The sequence below is a fragment of the Etheostoma spectabile genome, unplaced genomic scaffold, assembly GCF_008692095.1.
Source record: "Etheostoma spectabile isolate EspeVRDwgs_2016 unplaced genomic scaffold, UIUC_Espe_1.0 scaffold273, whole genome shotgun sequence".
NCBI lineage: Eukaryota > Metazoa > Chordata > Actinopteri > Perciformes > Percidae > Etheostoma > Etheostoma spectabile.
In genome coordinates this window covers 1,699,032-1,716,142 of record NW_022605577.1, presented here as the reverse complement: position 1 = coordinate 1,716,142, position 17,111 = coordinate 1,699,032, and the positions used below count along the sequence as shown (strand labels likewise).

Below are 17,111 nucleotides of genomic sequence, written 5' to 3'. Positions count from 1 at the left end.
TGAGAGATATGACCTCACCATGAGGGAGGCTTTTTCCAGCTGTCGCCAATGTTTTTAACATGCCTCCTTGCCCCCGTCCCTCTGTCCACCTTTTTTCATCCGCTCTACACTCATTTTCCTCTCCTCCTATTTTCCCCTCTCCTGTTATCCTCTTTCTCCTCCTAGATGTCATTTGGTGATATGGACCGCAACCTGTCTCTAAGATGCGTACTTCTGTCCCTGTTCTCTTCCTCCCTCTCTTCCTCTCTTGCCTCTCAGAGAAGACTCAAGCTAATCCACCTATGTTGCATACTTGTTTATGTTCTCCTTGTCTTCCTTAAAAGGGTGTTAAGAAGTATATTTGGGGGTAAGAGTTGTCCTTGCTTTCTGTGATACGTCTTCTCTTGTGGGTTTGCCAGGATTTTTGAGGGAGCATTTAGGGGAGAAGGAGGTGCAGCTATCCCTATATTTGATGCTGTGGAGAGGCAGACCTGGCCAACTACACCTTTATGGGAGAACCACATAGGGAGGCGCAGTGGGAGTGCATACTGCAGAAGAAAGGTAGATTACTATCTCTTTCTTTTCTTTCCCTCTATTTTAGTTGGATAGAATCAAGAAAACCTGCCAGAATTTGTCTGGAATATCTCATTACTGTCGTTTCTTCAAATAATGAATCTGAGTGAGTGACAAATAATCAAAATAATAATGAAGTAAGAGCTTGCAAGTAAATTGCTGATTAAAAAACAACATACAGTTTAACATGGGAAACCAACATCACACAAAAAGTACTGTATAAGTAAGTATAGCAATGTTAAATAGGGCCTAAACGAAGCCCTGTGGCACCCCACAGCTGCTTTCTGTTGCTAAGACGATAAACTTACACTTAAAGAAAAAAAAAATTATTTGGGAAGATCAAAGTTAGTAAGGTTGTCAATTATTATCTACTGATAGCTGTTAGATAGATGCTTTTAGCTTTTGTGATACAGTTTGAAGCCATCGATACCTGAAATAAAAACTTAACAAACTCAGAACTGAGAACCAAGCCATTGCACTGAAATTTGACCAATTTGCATTGCACCAACAAGTGATGAAGGGAAGCTGACCACATTCAAATTCAAATATCTAAAATCTCTGTGATATCTAAATATTTTATATACATTAATTCTTAAGTGAATGTTCGAAATTATATGAAATACCGTTTTCAAAAATAAAAACATTTGATCACAAAAAAAATACCATTTTTCGGAGTTCTTCAGCTCGCTTGTGGTTTAATAAATTAACAAAATGCACAAATATGTCAAAAAAAGAAATATTGTTACACCTATTTTCTATTAAACAGAAAAAATACAACCATACACTCTGAATTTCTATCTTTTTTTCTAAGTTTCTATCTTTTACCAAACTAATTGCTTTGTTAAATCACCGTAAAACACACTTCATTAAAACTATAAAAAATTAAAAGCTCACCAACTTGGTCAGTTTGTCCACTTTTCAACAATCACCCATTCTGGTTTGGTCAAAATAAACTCTAATTCAAGAGTTAGACAGCATATTGATGGTGAAATAGATATTTTAATGATTAGCTTTTCCCCCGCTGTCTCTCTGCCATTGGTGGGCTTCTTGTGGGAGCACTGCTCAACGAAGTTTTCTTCGGAGGCAGACCATTAAATTAGCAAAATAAAATGACAAAAATGCCCAAAAAACCCTGGGATGCAAATATAAACTGTATCTGCTCTAGTTACCTGGGACATATTCCATTTTTTATAGGATTCTTTAAAAAGGATTACCCCGCCAGGCAGCCCAGGATCTGATGCATTTTTATGGCCCAGTAAATAATTGGGATGTGAGAGCTTCCAAGATAATTACGACTTTAAATGTGTGCTGTCATCATGAAATTTGCAAGATATAAAAGTCTCCTAAGATAATTTCAAACGTTTGGTTAGCTGCTCTGAAACAGATGACAAAAAGAAAGTAGCAGCACTATATAGACTCTCAGACAGAACAACAACACAGAATCAAAGAGAAAAGATCTACAGTACAGTACTGTAACACTCGTGTTGATTGACAGGTGATCTGCAGAACGCGTGGTGAAAACACACCACAGCGAACAGTGCTGAGCAGCACAGATGGAGACAAAATTAAGAAAAAGGAGTCACAGTTACAGCTTTAAATATTCAGCTGAAAAATGCATGAGGGCACAGCTCCCTTTGTAAAACATTTCAGCAGTCCTGCCGTATCCTGCTTTCCCATCTGATAAGCAGAGAGAAACCGACCTGTTTGGGTTAGAGGCCCCGACCGCAGAAAGAAAGAGAAACCTAGAGAGACGAAGAGAAACGGCACCGGAGGAGGGGATGAATTGTCTCCCCTACCTTACATTTCAGTGGAAACAAGGGCTGCCTGAAGCCCACTACATGAAATAAATGACGTCATGCGAAGAGTAGGGACGGAGGGGGGGGGATGTGGAAAGAGATGAACAGGCGCTGAAACGGTGTGAGACTAAACAAGGCACGGAAATGGAGCACAAAAGAGAAATAAAAGATGCAGACAAAGAGAAAAAATGGGGAAGTGAGGGTGGATGAGAACATTTGGAGTGCCGAAATGAAGACGAAAAGAAGAGAGGGAGAGAGAGGACTAAAAACAGTTCCTTCTGACTCTCCGCCTGATTCCTGCTGAACGCCATAGGTGTCAAATCTATTACTATACTTAACTGCACCTTAGGACTACACACACCATGCACAAGTACGCACACACAGGGATCACACAGACACACACCTCCACAGAATAAGAACTGTGTGGGGTCGTCATTACTTCACCGTAATTAGGATGAATACAGGAGTGTGTACGTGTGTGTTTCTATGCAAGGTTTTACAGTAAAGTAACCGGCAGCAGTGCTATATATAGCATCAGCATATTCTGCATTTGTGTGCACGTTTGATCAGACCTATACACAAAAACACACACACATTCTCCTCATGGAAGGCAATACGTGTCAAGGGATTGTTTAAAGGTTCCATATTATGCTACTTTTTATGTTATACTTGTATTTTGGGTTTCTACTGGGTAGGTTTACATGCTCTAATGTTCAAAAACTATCTATCTATGTCTGTCTGAATAACCTGTATTTACCCTCTGTCTAGTCTATATTGACAAGGTTCCATTCTAGGATTGTTAAGAGCCGCAGAAAATTCTGCCAGATGTCCCTTATTACAGCGGATGTCCGTCAATTCAATTTCATATCAATTTATTTATAGTGTCAATTTATAACAGAGTTATCTCGAGACACTTTACAGAAGAGTAGGTCTAAACCACACTCTATATACAAGGACCCAACAGTTCTAGTAGTTCCTCCCGAGCAAGCAACAGTGGTGAGAAAATCTTCATTTTAGGCAGAAACCGGGACAGACCCAGACTCTGACGACCAGTTGGGTTTAAAATGAAGAGTGGAAATAAACAGTCACAAAAAATAGTAGTTGTAGTAGTTCTTGGTAGTAGTTCATGGCATAACAGGGCACTGTGAGGCATTACAACCACAGCAGGACGTAGCAGGCACAACAAGCGTAGCAGGATGTAACAGGGCATCGCAGAACATGTAGTGGGACCATGGCGACAGTGGATTTCTGAGGACTATGGTACCTCTCCTCAGATCCCTCAGGGTAAATCCAGACAGCTAGCTAGACTAACTGTCCAATCTCAGTTTTTGACTTGAACACCTTTAAACGTACATATGTTCCACCACGACAAGTTCCTTCCCGAGGCTATTTTGCAGAGGCACAGTTGCTCCGTCTGGCGCTTAGCACCACCCAAGAGATTGTGATTGGTTGAAAGACATGTCAATGAACTAGAGCACGTTTTTCTACCCAGACCCTCTTGCAGCGCTGGGGAGGAAGGTCTGCCAGTGCGAGCTATCTCTGTCTGAACCACCCTTTTAGCGCCTGTCTCTTTAAGCCCCCCTCCAAAAACGCTGAGTCTGCTCTGATGGCCAGCATTTCCAGGTCATCTGCATCTGCACCCTCAACCCGTTTGGACAGTGGCTGTCCGTGGCTGTCAGCGTCTGATGCGACGAAAAAGGCACCCTTGGTGTCTGTGTAGAACGTAGTGGGGAGAGCAGCATCTAGACGGGGTTTATCGAGTAGTTGTAAAGGGAAATTTCGCATAGGGAAGTGGTTGGGGGGGGGGGTGGATGGGTCAAACATAGGCTTAGACCCAGGAGAGCAGGGTTTGTGTCCCACGTACCTTACCATCTCATTATTGCTGCATGTAGGGGAGTGCTTTCTTCTTTAAACGGCCCGTTATTACCGTGTGCCACGGAACCATAAGCCCACCCAAACCTTTTCCTTAACCTAACAGCGTCAAAAGGGACGCTAATAATCCCAACCAAGCACGTCAAAAGGGCACCAATAGTCCTGACCAAGCGCGCTTTATAGAAACAACGACAAAAGCACCCGACCAGAGTCCATGTTTTACGAGATGTAATGAGAATGTGTTGGCACCCCGCATCTCTGCACCATCATGCAGCCAGAGAATGACTGTAAGGGACTGTAGCGGCACTTGACATCACAACCATGAGGTCTGCAGCTGTGTGCATTTTTCTGTGATTTAGCATTCTGAAACATATTACAGAATATTGCATTGACTGCTCATAGTAAAAAATAAACATGGGAATTCACTTTTTACAATATGGCACCTTAAAAGCACTATCCTGATTAAAGTGTACTTTACCATACACACATACAAAATAAGGAACACACACAGTGGAATACTCAAGTAGCTGGAACTTGAAGCAAGTATCAGTACAGTTCTAAGTATCCCTTCCAGCTGCAGTACTCCATCAGCTTCAAATTACTGAAATGTAACATGGAGCTACATGTGTGGGTGCTCTAATGGATTAGGGTGGATGATGGAGCACTGTGTGTTACTGTATTGTTTGCACATCTCATACCCGTTCTCTTGGATTCAAATGAAGTAGGCGCGCCATATATTTCTAAAACACACTATGTCTTCTTCTGCTTTCACTCCCTTAACTCTTCTTATCTTTAGCACCCCACTCTGAACAATCCCATCTCAGTTGTCCGAAAGCTTACTCTTTATCTACATCTCCTTCTCTGTGATCAGTATGATGTAAAGGAAATGAGCAAGATAATAGCTTTAACCTGGAAAATAGTCCCCAATCAGCGTGACTCATTAGATGATTCTGTCAGCCTAAGAAGGTTTTAAGCTAATCAGTAAGCAACCTAATTTTATTTTCGAGCAACTTTAATGTTTTATACTCCTCAGAACACCAGTTTTTTATAGGTGTTTTGAAAGAGCAAGCTGACAGGGTTTGATTGCAAAAAAAACGACATGGTCTTTGCATGATTTTGTTTGGAAGTTTATCCCAGATATTTTCAATATATTTATAACTTATAGCTGTAATTAACATGGCTGGTCTTATAAAAAATGTTATTTTTTGATGGGCACTTCAGCCAAAACACATGACCATTAGAATAGGTTGGGCTGAATATAGGAGTGACAAGGCTGTGGTTAGAGCTGTTTTAATAAGGAGCAGCAACTAACAATAACAAATAAAGCAGTCTTCATCCCTGTAAGAAGAGGTAACACTATTATCAGCTCAGTTTACACAAACATGTTATGGCGGGGGATATTTTTGGGATTGGTACAGCTAAAGATGAGTAAAGCACCTAAGTAGATGTACATCATCCTATTTATATATATATATATAAATAATATATATATATAAATGTTTTTTTGGCGTCTTATGACAGCAAAACAGCCGTGAACACCATATAATGCTCGGCAATTGTGTTAGAAACGCCGGCCGTAAAATTAAAAACAATAAGCTGAAATATGATAGCTGTCTTAAGTTTTTATTCATAAAATGTCATCTAGTTGTAGGTTCATGTGGATATTAGATTTAAGATTCAAGACTCCTTTATTGTCATTCAGCGCAATGTAAAGCATTAACGAATTTACGAGCATGGCTTCTTATAAAAACAGGGAATAGACAGCTCTATGAATTTATACATATAAAGTAAAGATGCACATAAATGCCAGACAACAACTCTCAAATAGCCGTTGTTTTGCTCGTAAATTAAATTTAAGTTCTCATCTCCTTCTTCAACCACTTATCCTGGATCGTCTTTGTTGACACCGCCATGTCTGCAAAGAAACACAAATTACCTAATCATTTTTTTTTATGGCCGGTTGCAACCATAAAAACATCTAAAACGCAATTCATTATTTTGAAATAAGGTTTAGTAGCGTTTATCGCATAGAGTTTACTGATTATGAGAAATCAGATGAGATGAATGTACAAACTTTGTGAGTTTTGTACCAAACAACATAAAGTTGAACCAGCAACAGACTTGGATTTAGTTTTTAGAGCTCGAACACAGTCACGCCGTGTTGAACCGCGATGTACATCAACTAACACACTATAACCTTTTAAATTGAACTTGCAATATTATTTGAATGAGCATTTGTAATTTCCACTCTAACGTAGGTACTTTTTGAAAAGTTCACTGACCCTGCTAACTAGCCAGCACACGTTCCAGTGCTTCCTGGCCTGAAGCCTTGAAGCTAAAGGGTCAGATTTGAGCTCCTGAAAAAACACGACAGGCTAAACAAAGGACAAGGTATCCAAGTTAGCACAAGTTAGTAAAGCCTGATTTCATGCACTGTGTGTGTGTGATTGAATTAGGGTGTGCTCCCAACCTGCAGTGACCCAAGGTAATGGGTTGATGCATCTATGTTGCATACATGCACTCCCACCGACACACACACACACACACCTACAGTACACACACCATGCACAGCTACTTATTGTAACTGACAGAGCAGAAAGAGCTGCCTTCAGCCACCATGAAGAGAGTTTGCTAGAAAGAAAAAAATGGATCGAGGGAGGGAGACTAATAAGAGCTGACAAAAAAAGAGGAGGGATTGAAAGAAAATAATAGACAGAGGATCAGACAGGGACTAAACCGATCTGGTTTCTCTGATGTCATTCAAAGGTTCGAAAGGTTTCTGAAGGTTCGATTTGGGTCATCAGGGGCTCCAATCTTATTTGCTGCATCTTAGAAAAAACTACATTCATAAAACAGTGAGGACCGATTTGGGATAAGGAAGGGAGGTAGGGAGTTAAAGCCCAAGCTTCCCTTCAACCCTGTTCCGTCTCAACAGTCGGAACAGTCTGAAACAATGGACAATGAGGTAGTTTTTTCCTGTTTTCTATTGTCTCGGACACGTCTTGGACGTTGGTAATTGGACTGAGACTTGTCTCCGACTCGGTCATTGGACTCGCCACATACTCTAGTTGGTTTCGACCGAATCCAGCACGATATCTGTCTCAACTTCCTCTTTCAAAACAAACAATGATGACGCGCCCTTGATCAGAAAACAGGTGTCGGGTTAATTTAAAATCCATCTAGACCATTAGCATTGGTCCCCTGGGATCCGCCTGGCTGGGTCATGCCACTCAATCATCAGGCTCAATCATTTTCATTTGGGCCACTGACCTATGGACTATGGATTCTTCGAGACAGTATTTAGAATGGGAACATACTGTATATAATTTTATGCAACAACAACATATTTGTTACATTAACCGTCCAAATGTTCTAAGATCAACTCAACATAAAATGTGAAGTAGCACTTCCACCTTATGTGTAACATATGGCCTAGTTGATATACAGGTGTTTACTCTGCACTTGCATTTTAACATTAAAAAATAATAATTGATTGGGCCCTGGATAGCTCACTGGTAGACCGGGCGCACATGTTCAGAGGCTAGTCCTCAACGCAGCAGCTCAGTTTGGAGTCCGATCTTAAATAGAAGATTTACCGTCTCTTGCATCACATAAATTATGAAAAGGTAGATAAGCGCCTTGATGAGCATTCTTTTTTTTTCTGACTTGGATCAAACCTCTATTGGACTCGGTTTGACTCAGTCTTGACTAGCCCTGAGGCTTGTACTACGAACCAAGACCACCATGCTCTGGATTCCTTTCAGGTACCCGGCTTCACCTAACCTAACAACCACGGTCCGGCAAAGCTGTGTCACAACGCTGGTCAACAACTAGTTCAATGTACCCGGGTTTCCCAATCCACGTGAAAGAGGCGTTATTGTCACAGCACGACCAATCGCAAACATCTACCAGACCATTTATTTGCATAAGAAGAGCAAACTTAAATCTACATAATTGTGAAGAATCACAGTTTTACAGGCGAAACACAATACAGTCTCTGCTTCCAACCCAGGAAGGAAAGCTGGCAAAAATAGTAAAAAATGCAGAATAATCCCCACATTTTAGAAACTGGAAAGATCCAAACAGTTCTGTCCGTCAACTAAGTCTTTATCAGCTAATCAATACAGCTGTAGTTTTATTGTTGGGTAGCTTAATTTATAAGAAAACTTGTATTTATTAACGACATTTGTTTGCAAAAACCTTGATTTGTAAAGTAACTAGTAACTAAAGCTGTCAGGTTAATGTAGTGGAGTAAAAAGTACTAGTAATATTTCCGTCTGACATGTAGGGAGTAGAAGTGAAAAGTGGCAGGAAAAGACTCAAGTGAAGTACAGTAGCTACAGAGTACATGTACTTCGCCTGGTCACATCCCACCACTGTTAGCATGGATGTGTCGGAAACACTTCTTCTGTGTGGCTTAAAAGCTGACTCGATTTCGAGAAAAATTCAGAATCTATGTCGACTGGAGTTGAAGAGAGAAGTTGAGAATGAGGATTTCCCAGTCACTCCAATAGTATACAGAGGATTTCTCTTCAGCTTTAGTTGCATTCAAAGAAGCTGCTTCTTGTGGCCGGGTTGGGTCAGTGGAGACAGAGGTGGGTAGTAACGAGTTCATTACTCCGTTACATTTACTTGAGTAAGTTTTTGAAAAAAAAGTACTGCTAGGAGTAGTTTTAAATCACTATACTTTTACTTTACTTGAGTAGATTAGTGAAGAACAAACTGTACTCTTACTCCGCTACATTAGGCTACAAGGAGCTCGTTACTTTTCTTTTACCTCTTGGTATCTACGCGTCATTGTTTTCACCCAGCGCGTACGCTCATTTTAATGTTTTATTTTGACAGGGAGAGAGGTCTTCCGCTGAAGGCTCTACCAGTGACTGTGTTCCACCAATCAAACGGCGTTGTGCAGTCACGTGACCATACTCGTTCTCAGCGGCGGGACCATAAGATAGGACCTAGACTGTATAATCTATGGGCGGGACCATAGACTGTATATATCTATGGGCGGGACCAAAGACTGTATATATCTATGGGCGGGACCAAAGACGTATATATATATGGGCGGGACATAGACTGTTATATCTATGGGCGGGGCGACTAGACGTATATATCTAGGGCGGGACCAAAGACTGTATATATCTAGGGCGGGACCAAAGACTGTAATATCTATGGCGGGACCATAGACGTATATATCATGGCGGGACATAGACTGTATATATCTATGGGCGGGACAAAGACTGTATATATCTATGGCGGGCCAAGAAGTATAATATGGGCGGGACCATAGACTGTATATATCTATGGGCGGGACCATAGACTGTATATATCTATGGGCGGGACCATAGACTGTATATATCTATGGGCGGGACCATAGACTGTATATATCTATGGGCGGGACCATAGACTGTATATATCTATGGGCGGGACCAAAGATGTATATTCTATGGGCGGGACCAAGACTGTATAATCTATGGGCGGGACCATAGACTGTATATATCTATGGGCGGACCATAGACTGTAATATCTAGGGCGGGACCTAGAGTATATATCTATGGGCGGGACCATAGACTGTATATATCTAGACCATAGCTGTTAATCTATGGGCGGGACCATAGACTGTATATATCTATGGGCGGGACGTGTTACCTTACAGTCGTAGCAAAACAAAATGTCGCCAAGGCAAAACAGACGTGGAGGAAACCCGGCCTCATAGTGAAAGCATGGTTACCTTTTAGGAATAGTGTGAAACAGCAGTATATTGTGCGGCGCCTTCTGTGTCGACCAAAAACAAACGGACATGTGAGCGTTCAACAACTCAACATCTAACCTGAGGAGACGTAGCGTAGTTTAGTTTCTGCTGTGGAGAGGTGGATCTTTGTCTTTTGGTTACATAAAGTATGTTTTGCAATGCAGTACCATCCAATTTAATGTGACAAGTCTCTCACTTAAGCTATTTTGTAATTAATAAATTAATTTAATTTATTTCATGATTGGATGAACATACTTTGCCTAAAGATGATTATTTTGTATTTTGTCTGTCTGCTTGTGTAAGAATAAAATCAGACGTACTCAACAGTTACTCACTACTTGAGTAGTTTTTTCATCAAGCACTTTTTTACTCTACTCAAGTATATTTGGATGACTTACTTTTACTTTTACTTGAGTCATATTATTCTGAAGTAACAGTTCTTTTACTTGAGTAAAATTTTTGGCTACTCTACCCACCTCTGGTGGTAGAGCAGGCGCACATTTACTGAGAGGTGTATGCCTTGCTGCTGAGGTCCAGGGTTTGAATCTGACTTGTGATTTCCTGCGTGGAATTCTCCTCTCTCCCCTTTACCACCTAATTGTTCTGTCAAAAATTAAAGGTGGGTAAAGGCCCAAAAAATATTCTTACAAAAAAAGAAGCTGCATCTCCAGGCATTTTAGCATCTCATGGTTCCGGTGAAAGAAGGGACAGATGGCACGTCTGGAGACACGCTTTAGTCATATCTATTTTTATTTCATCATCGTTGTTGTATCTTAACAAATTGCTTTGATGTGAAATACTTTTCTAATGAAGCCACAGGAAGAAAACGAAAAGACAAAGACAGAGAGAAAGACAGTGAAGGCTGTGGAAATCAACAAGGTGTGTTTGGTTGTTCAGAGAGACGAAGAGCACGGCAGGGAGAAAGATGCCAAAAAATCTCATTCATATTTCCTTCAGCATATTCCTCCCCCACAAATGCAGGAGCCTCGGCCATTACGTCTCTTTGTATGCCCAATAAGTAAGAAAGCACAATTCAAACTCAACGTTCAAATTCTGCTCCCATTTTCCTGTGCACTGATATCGGGAGATGGCAGCAAGTGACTCACTGCTAATGGTAAATATCTGGGAAAGATAGATGGAGTGGGGAGTGGAGGAAGAGAGGAACACGAGGGAAGGAGAGTGGGATGGATGGATGGAGGCAGGCGGAGTTGGAGAGAGAAGCGGAGCTTTTTTTTAAATGTCTCATACTAATGGAAGCAATTTGAGTTCACTTCACTGCAGAGCAAATATTTGGTAATTAGTTAAATTTCACTATTTTTCTTCCCCCCTTCCTGCATTCCTGCATCCCTCCCTCCCTCCCTCCCTCCCTCCCTCCCTCCTGCATTCCCTCCACCCCCCTCCCTCCCTTCCTATCCTGGCTGTCGCTGTCCTACCTCCTTTTAGTATACTGTGTCTCTGTGTAAAGCTCAGAGTAGAGTTGGAGAGACGTCTACTGGTGAAATGTTGTAACTTCAGACAGATCACATACTGTAAAAAGATTGGTGCATTGTGGGAGATTACTTCAAACAAATTAGATAGATCTATATTAACCCACTTCAACTATATTTTTAAGAAGGGCTTGAACAGAAGGCCCGTATGTTCTGTCGTTAAAATTCTCCATCTAATGACATGAGAAAATGTCCCCAGGTGGCTAATAGCATGCTTGAGATGATAATATGGCCCAGCACAGTCAATATTTGCGCTAACTAAAAAAAAACATGATAAATTAAATAAAACAAAATTCAGGAAATAACATCAACATTTAAATGTATCAATGGAGAAAGAAATAATTAGCACAACACACAAAAAAAGAAAAAAAATAGAAAAGAATTGTCCCCCCCAGCTCTTATTTTGGAAGGTCTCTACATAAGTTTTTTAATGTTGGTGCGGGCTATATCACCATGCTAAATATCAATAAGCTATATCACAATAGGCCATATTTTTGAGAAAATCCCCTAAAACTGCTGGTTTTGAGACATTTGAAGCATTTAAACAATGTCTAATGTAGAAAACTTTCTCCACAGAACGTTGACTACATTTACATGCACATAATATTACAATTTTTACCATTCTTCCGATAATGACAATATTCGGACTAAGCTGTTTACATGGGTAATGATAGTGAATATTCCTGTTCACATGCAAAGTATGATTTTTCCAAAGTTTCTGAGAGGTTGCAGACTTTCATTCCTTCAACCAGCTTCTTGAAAAGATCGGCGTGGCGATGTGTGCACATATCGAAAAACCTGTTGACATCCAGGTCTTTGAAAATGTTTAACAGTAGCAGTGTTTCTCCTTCTTATCAGGTCTGCAGCCTGGCAAACTGTTGGCTGGTTGGTTTGTGTACGGTAACCATAGCAACGCACAGAGCCAATCATAAGCCGTGAACAGGCAAGAGGCCGTAACCTGGGGTTGAAACCCAAATTGAGACGCATATTGCGAATGCGCTGTATACATGTCTAAAGAAAGGCTCTAACCCGAATAATATCCCTTGTCGTAATCGGAAAAAATGCTTTGTTCGGAAAAAGTCCTTATTCAGAATATCCACCCGGAATATGCTGTTTACATGACCTGTATCAAATTCGGAATATTGTCACATTCAAAAACATAATGGAATAATGGTGTGCATGTAAACATACTCAGTGTGAAAGAAAGTGGTGGAAATATTAAGTACACTTTTGAGGTACTTTACTTGACTACTTCACAACGTTTTAAAGAAGTGATTCCCCATCTTCTCCATGTCAAGGGCCCCTAAACTGACACAAATTAGGCCAGGGACCCCCATTTCCCAGGATTTTGTACCGGGGTCCCCAATCTGATATGATTTATTACAGAAAGTGTATGCAACCCATGGCCAAAACAGTCCTACATTCTGTCATTGTGTAACTTATGGATGGATTGCTAGTGAAAATGAATGATTCCCCTTTTTGTTGGGGACCCCCTGGAACCCCCTCAAGGACCCCTGGAGGTCCCTGGACCTCACTCTGCGAACCACTGTTTACTCCATTCTATTACACATTACATAGATTTTATAAATGTATCATATGTTTTCTAACAGTATATAAAGCAGGTAAAATTAGCTCCACCTCAAACAACCCCAAAATTAAAACACTGCTTACTTTTTAATGCGTCAGTAATAATAAGTGTTTTTCTGAAATTAACCATTTCTGGTATTATACATTATAACCTTTTCAATATTGCAGTTACTATAACTTGTTACTGTAACTTATGAGGCTTTCTTCTCACTACAGCTCTGATTGGTGCCTTGATTCTGTCTCTGAGTCTGTGTGTCTGTCTGTGTCTGTCGGTCTCTGTGTCTGTCTGTCTCTGTGTCTGTGTGTCTGTCTGTCTCTGTGTCTGTCTGTATGTCTGTCTCTGTCTGTCTGTCTCTGTCTGTCTGTCTGTCTCTGTCTGTCTGTCTGTCTCTGTCTGTCTGTCTGTCTCTGTGTCTGTCTGTCTGCCTAGCTTGGACACTCTTCACTTGACTGGTGTGATATTAATCAGTATCTTGAATGTTAGAGGGGAGAAGTACACACTGTGTAGTAATTAATGAAATTATAACAGCCAAGAAAAAACAGCTGACAGCAGGATATATTCTCCTCCTCCCTTCCGATCATTACTGCACATGTGACTCTGCACCAGGCCAGTAGGTGGCGTTGTGCTCCAAGGTGGCAACAAACACCTGCTGACTGCCGCCTGACACTTATGTTAGGGGATACATTTCAGTTTAGTTAAAAACATGCACTCATGCTGCAGTGATAATCAGATTGTGTAAATACTGTATGTTGAATTAAAGAACACCAGTATTAAAATGAAGTGGTTTCAAGGAAAAATCATAGGGAAGAGATTGTGCGTGTGTGTGCGTGTGAGAGAGATAGTAATAGATTATATTTCCCATGGTGTCATTCACCAGCAGTGTTCCATTAATCTCCCATACACTCATATTGCCTATGAAAGCACTATCATTCATACATACAAACTCACACACTATCTGAGACTGTGTGAGTATGTATGTGCGTGTGCGTGTGTGTGTGTGTGCGCATGCATGCCTATGCTGATGTGAGGTCATCTGTCTCTCTCAGTCAAGGCAACACACCTTGTGTTGAGGCTGACTTTGTCTTTTGCCACTTTATACACATACTGGATGTGGTTCTTTTTTTTTTTTAGTCCATTCCAGTTTAACTCACAACAGAGCAGATCATTGCCAAACACTTGCAAAAAAAACTCGATCAATAAATCTCAACGTAGACCACAAGCTATAAAAAATTGCAGTAAGGGCATCCTTGTCTGCAGCCGTCTCATTCACTGCGTGCAAAACAGTTCCCGATGCCTCCCATGGAAAGGTTTAGAGAAGCAGCCGTGTGCTGCTCTTCATCGGAGGTGGGCTAATTTACCCTAAAGTGCTATGCTGCTTGACTCTGATTGGCTAACAGCTAGCCAATGAGAGCCTGGCTATCAGTATTTTTTACTCAGCACAACTGGGCAAACCGATGGAGTGCTTTCTCCGGGTAGGGATTGAGTCCTTACCTCAAGTGAAGGAGTTTAAGTACCTTGGGGTCTTGTTTGCGAGTGAGGGGACCATGGAGCGTGAGATTGGTCGGAGAATCGGAGCAGCCGGTGCGGTATTACATTCTGTTTATCGCACCGTTGTGACGAAAAGAGAGCTGAGCCAGAAGGCAAAGCTCTCGATCTACCGGGCAATTTTCGTTCCTACCCTCACCTATGGTCATGAAGACTGGGTCATGACCGAAAGAACGAGATCCAGGGTACAAGAGGCCGAAATGGGTTTCCTCAGGAGGGTGGCTGGCGTCTCCCTTAGAGATAGGGTGAGAAGCTCAGTCATCCGAGAGGAGCTCGGAGTAGAGCCGCTGCTCCTTCGCGTTGAAAGGAGCCAGTTGAGGTGGTTCGGGCATCTGGTAAGGATGCCTCCTGGGCGCCTCCCTAGGGAGGTGTTCCAGGCACGTCCAGCTGGGAGGAGGCCTCGGGGAAGACCCAGGACTAGGTGGAGAGATTATATCTCCAACCTGGCCTGGGAACGCCTCGGGATCCCCCAGTCGGAGCTGGTTGATGTGGCTCGGGAAAGGGAAGTTTGGGGTCCCCTACTGGAGCTGCTGCCCCCGCGACCCGATACCGGATAAGCGGATGAAGATGGATGGATGGATCTACAACTGGGCGAGCTCATGAATAGTAATGAGCTCAGGCAACATGACATCAGACTGACCAGCTGTTGTGATCGGTCTGATTTCTCCTCTTATTTAATTTCTTTTCTAGAGCTGGCAGAAGATGTAGCAGTTCATTTTCACATTCACCTCATAACACAAACACATATGGACCTGACATATTTCAAAAAATCCAAATAAAAAGGGTTTTGTGTAGCAGGGCTTCAAGATGAAGTATAATTGGTTTGGCAAATATGAAATGGGTTAACTAAGGCAAAAGTATACTGTTAAATCAAGACCCCTGATTTTCACCAGCTGCAGATTGGCTCTGCCAACCTTCAATACCCACCAAGTCCGGATTTGTTGCGTAACGGCTGCGGCCATGACTGACAGCGGAAGTCACGAGGACCCACGAGATATCGCCAAATCATATTTGATCGCGCAATATAAAAGGATGTAGTTTCTATAAACAGAATCACAAAACCTCTCCCCTGTTGACTCCCCGTCTTTCCTCTGTTTTTTTTTTTTTTTTTGGCGGTCCTGGCATGTCCCAGTGTATTCTTTGTTAATTGTATATTACAAAATATTTGATTACAAACGAAAACTTCCACCTCCTGCTTATTTTTCATAAGCAACAAATCAACCGTTTCTCAATTCAACACACTGACCTTACTGAGTCATTTTGAGGACTTCCCGCTGTATTGATCCCTTCCACTTCAGCATTTACTATTCTCCTGTAAATACCACAGTTAATAGGCTTTCTTATGAAGGAGAGATCTTCAATAGGGGGGTCCGGGACCCCTTGAGGGCCCCTCGAGTTACTACGGGGGGGCCACAAAATTATTTAATATTCTTTTTCAAAGTTTTTTTTTTTTAAATAAAATGTCTGAAATCACACATTAACACGAATGCAACATGTTGCATTACTGTAAATGCAACATGGTTTACATTAAAATATGATTATAAAATAAGTATATGAAAACGTCAACAATTATTATTCTAATACTTTAAATGTTATGCACTATAATAGAATTGTTGTAAAGGCTTTAGGATGCTCTATTTTAGGCCTAGTTTAATTGGCCTCTTAATTTTTATACAATGTGAGAAGTTAAGGGTCCCTGCTCTATCTCTTTTTAAGCTAAGGGGCCATTGGCCTAAAAAACAACAACATTAAAGACCCATGTTTTAAAGGTTAATATGGATAGAATGGACAGGACAGGAGTGCACAAAAATTGCAAAGCAAACTGACAAAAATGAAGGTTAGCAAACAGTTTGCCTACTTTACTTACATATCCAACACTAACAGAGCAACATGGGAATTTCAAACGTCTTCTTTCTGCCACCCGTGGAGTCCTGTATTCACTGGATTGGTCTATCTGGCTATCTTTGGCGTTGCGAAGTGTCCGACACTTGAGCTGTGCAGAGCCGCAGAGTGGTCCGTTACAGTAATTGCGCTGGCACTTCACATGCAACCGTTTCACATTACAGGAAGTCATGTCACTCAATGTTGACATCAAACTACTGTCTAATGAAGCCTTCATCAAATGTTAAACTGTAGTATTCTGACGTCTGATCACCCTGCAGAAGATAACAGGCCCAAAGAGAATTTCTGCACGAGCAAACAGAAGTTACATAATTACAAAGATTGCTCTTGACAAACAGCGTGTCATGTAACCATGTCTTATGTGCGTGCGTAAGACTTATGTTACGGGCGGGCAAATTCTGTTTGCTGAAGTGTTTATTTGTTTCTTTGTGGCATTTGAAAAACTTGCCGATCTGATGGTCATTTGGTGTTTTTTTTGCTGCAGATTGACTTGATATACTCAGACGTGTGCAAAATAGTTAGCAAGAAACAAATCAAAAAACACTGAGCTTCAGTCAAACACTGTTTAAATCAGTGATCCTTTGAACCGTAACTGACATACTGCATGGTCTCATTGA

At 41.3% G+C, this 17,111-nt stretch overlaps 1 protein-coding gene across 1 annotated transcript in view; it reads left to right on the top strand.

The window, feature by feature from the left end:
- Positions 1 to 530: 530 nt before the first annotated feature.
- LOC116685929 (X-linked interleukin-1 receptor accessory protein-like 2) overlaps positions 531 to 17,111 on the top strand; it is a 34,140-nt gene continuing 17,559 nt past the window's right edge. Inside the window, exon 1 of the mRNA XM_032510849.1 lies at positions 531 to 540. The gene's annotated coding sequence lies outside the window, so the exon portion shown is untranslated. The remainder of the gene's footprint in view (positions 541 to 17,111) is intronic.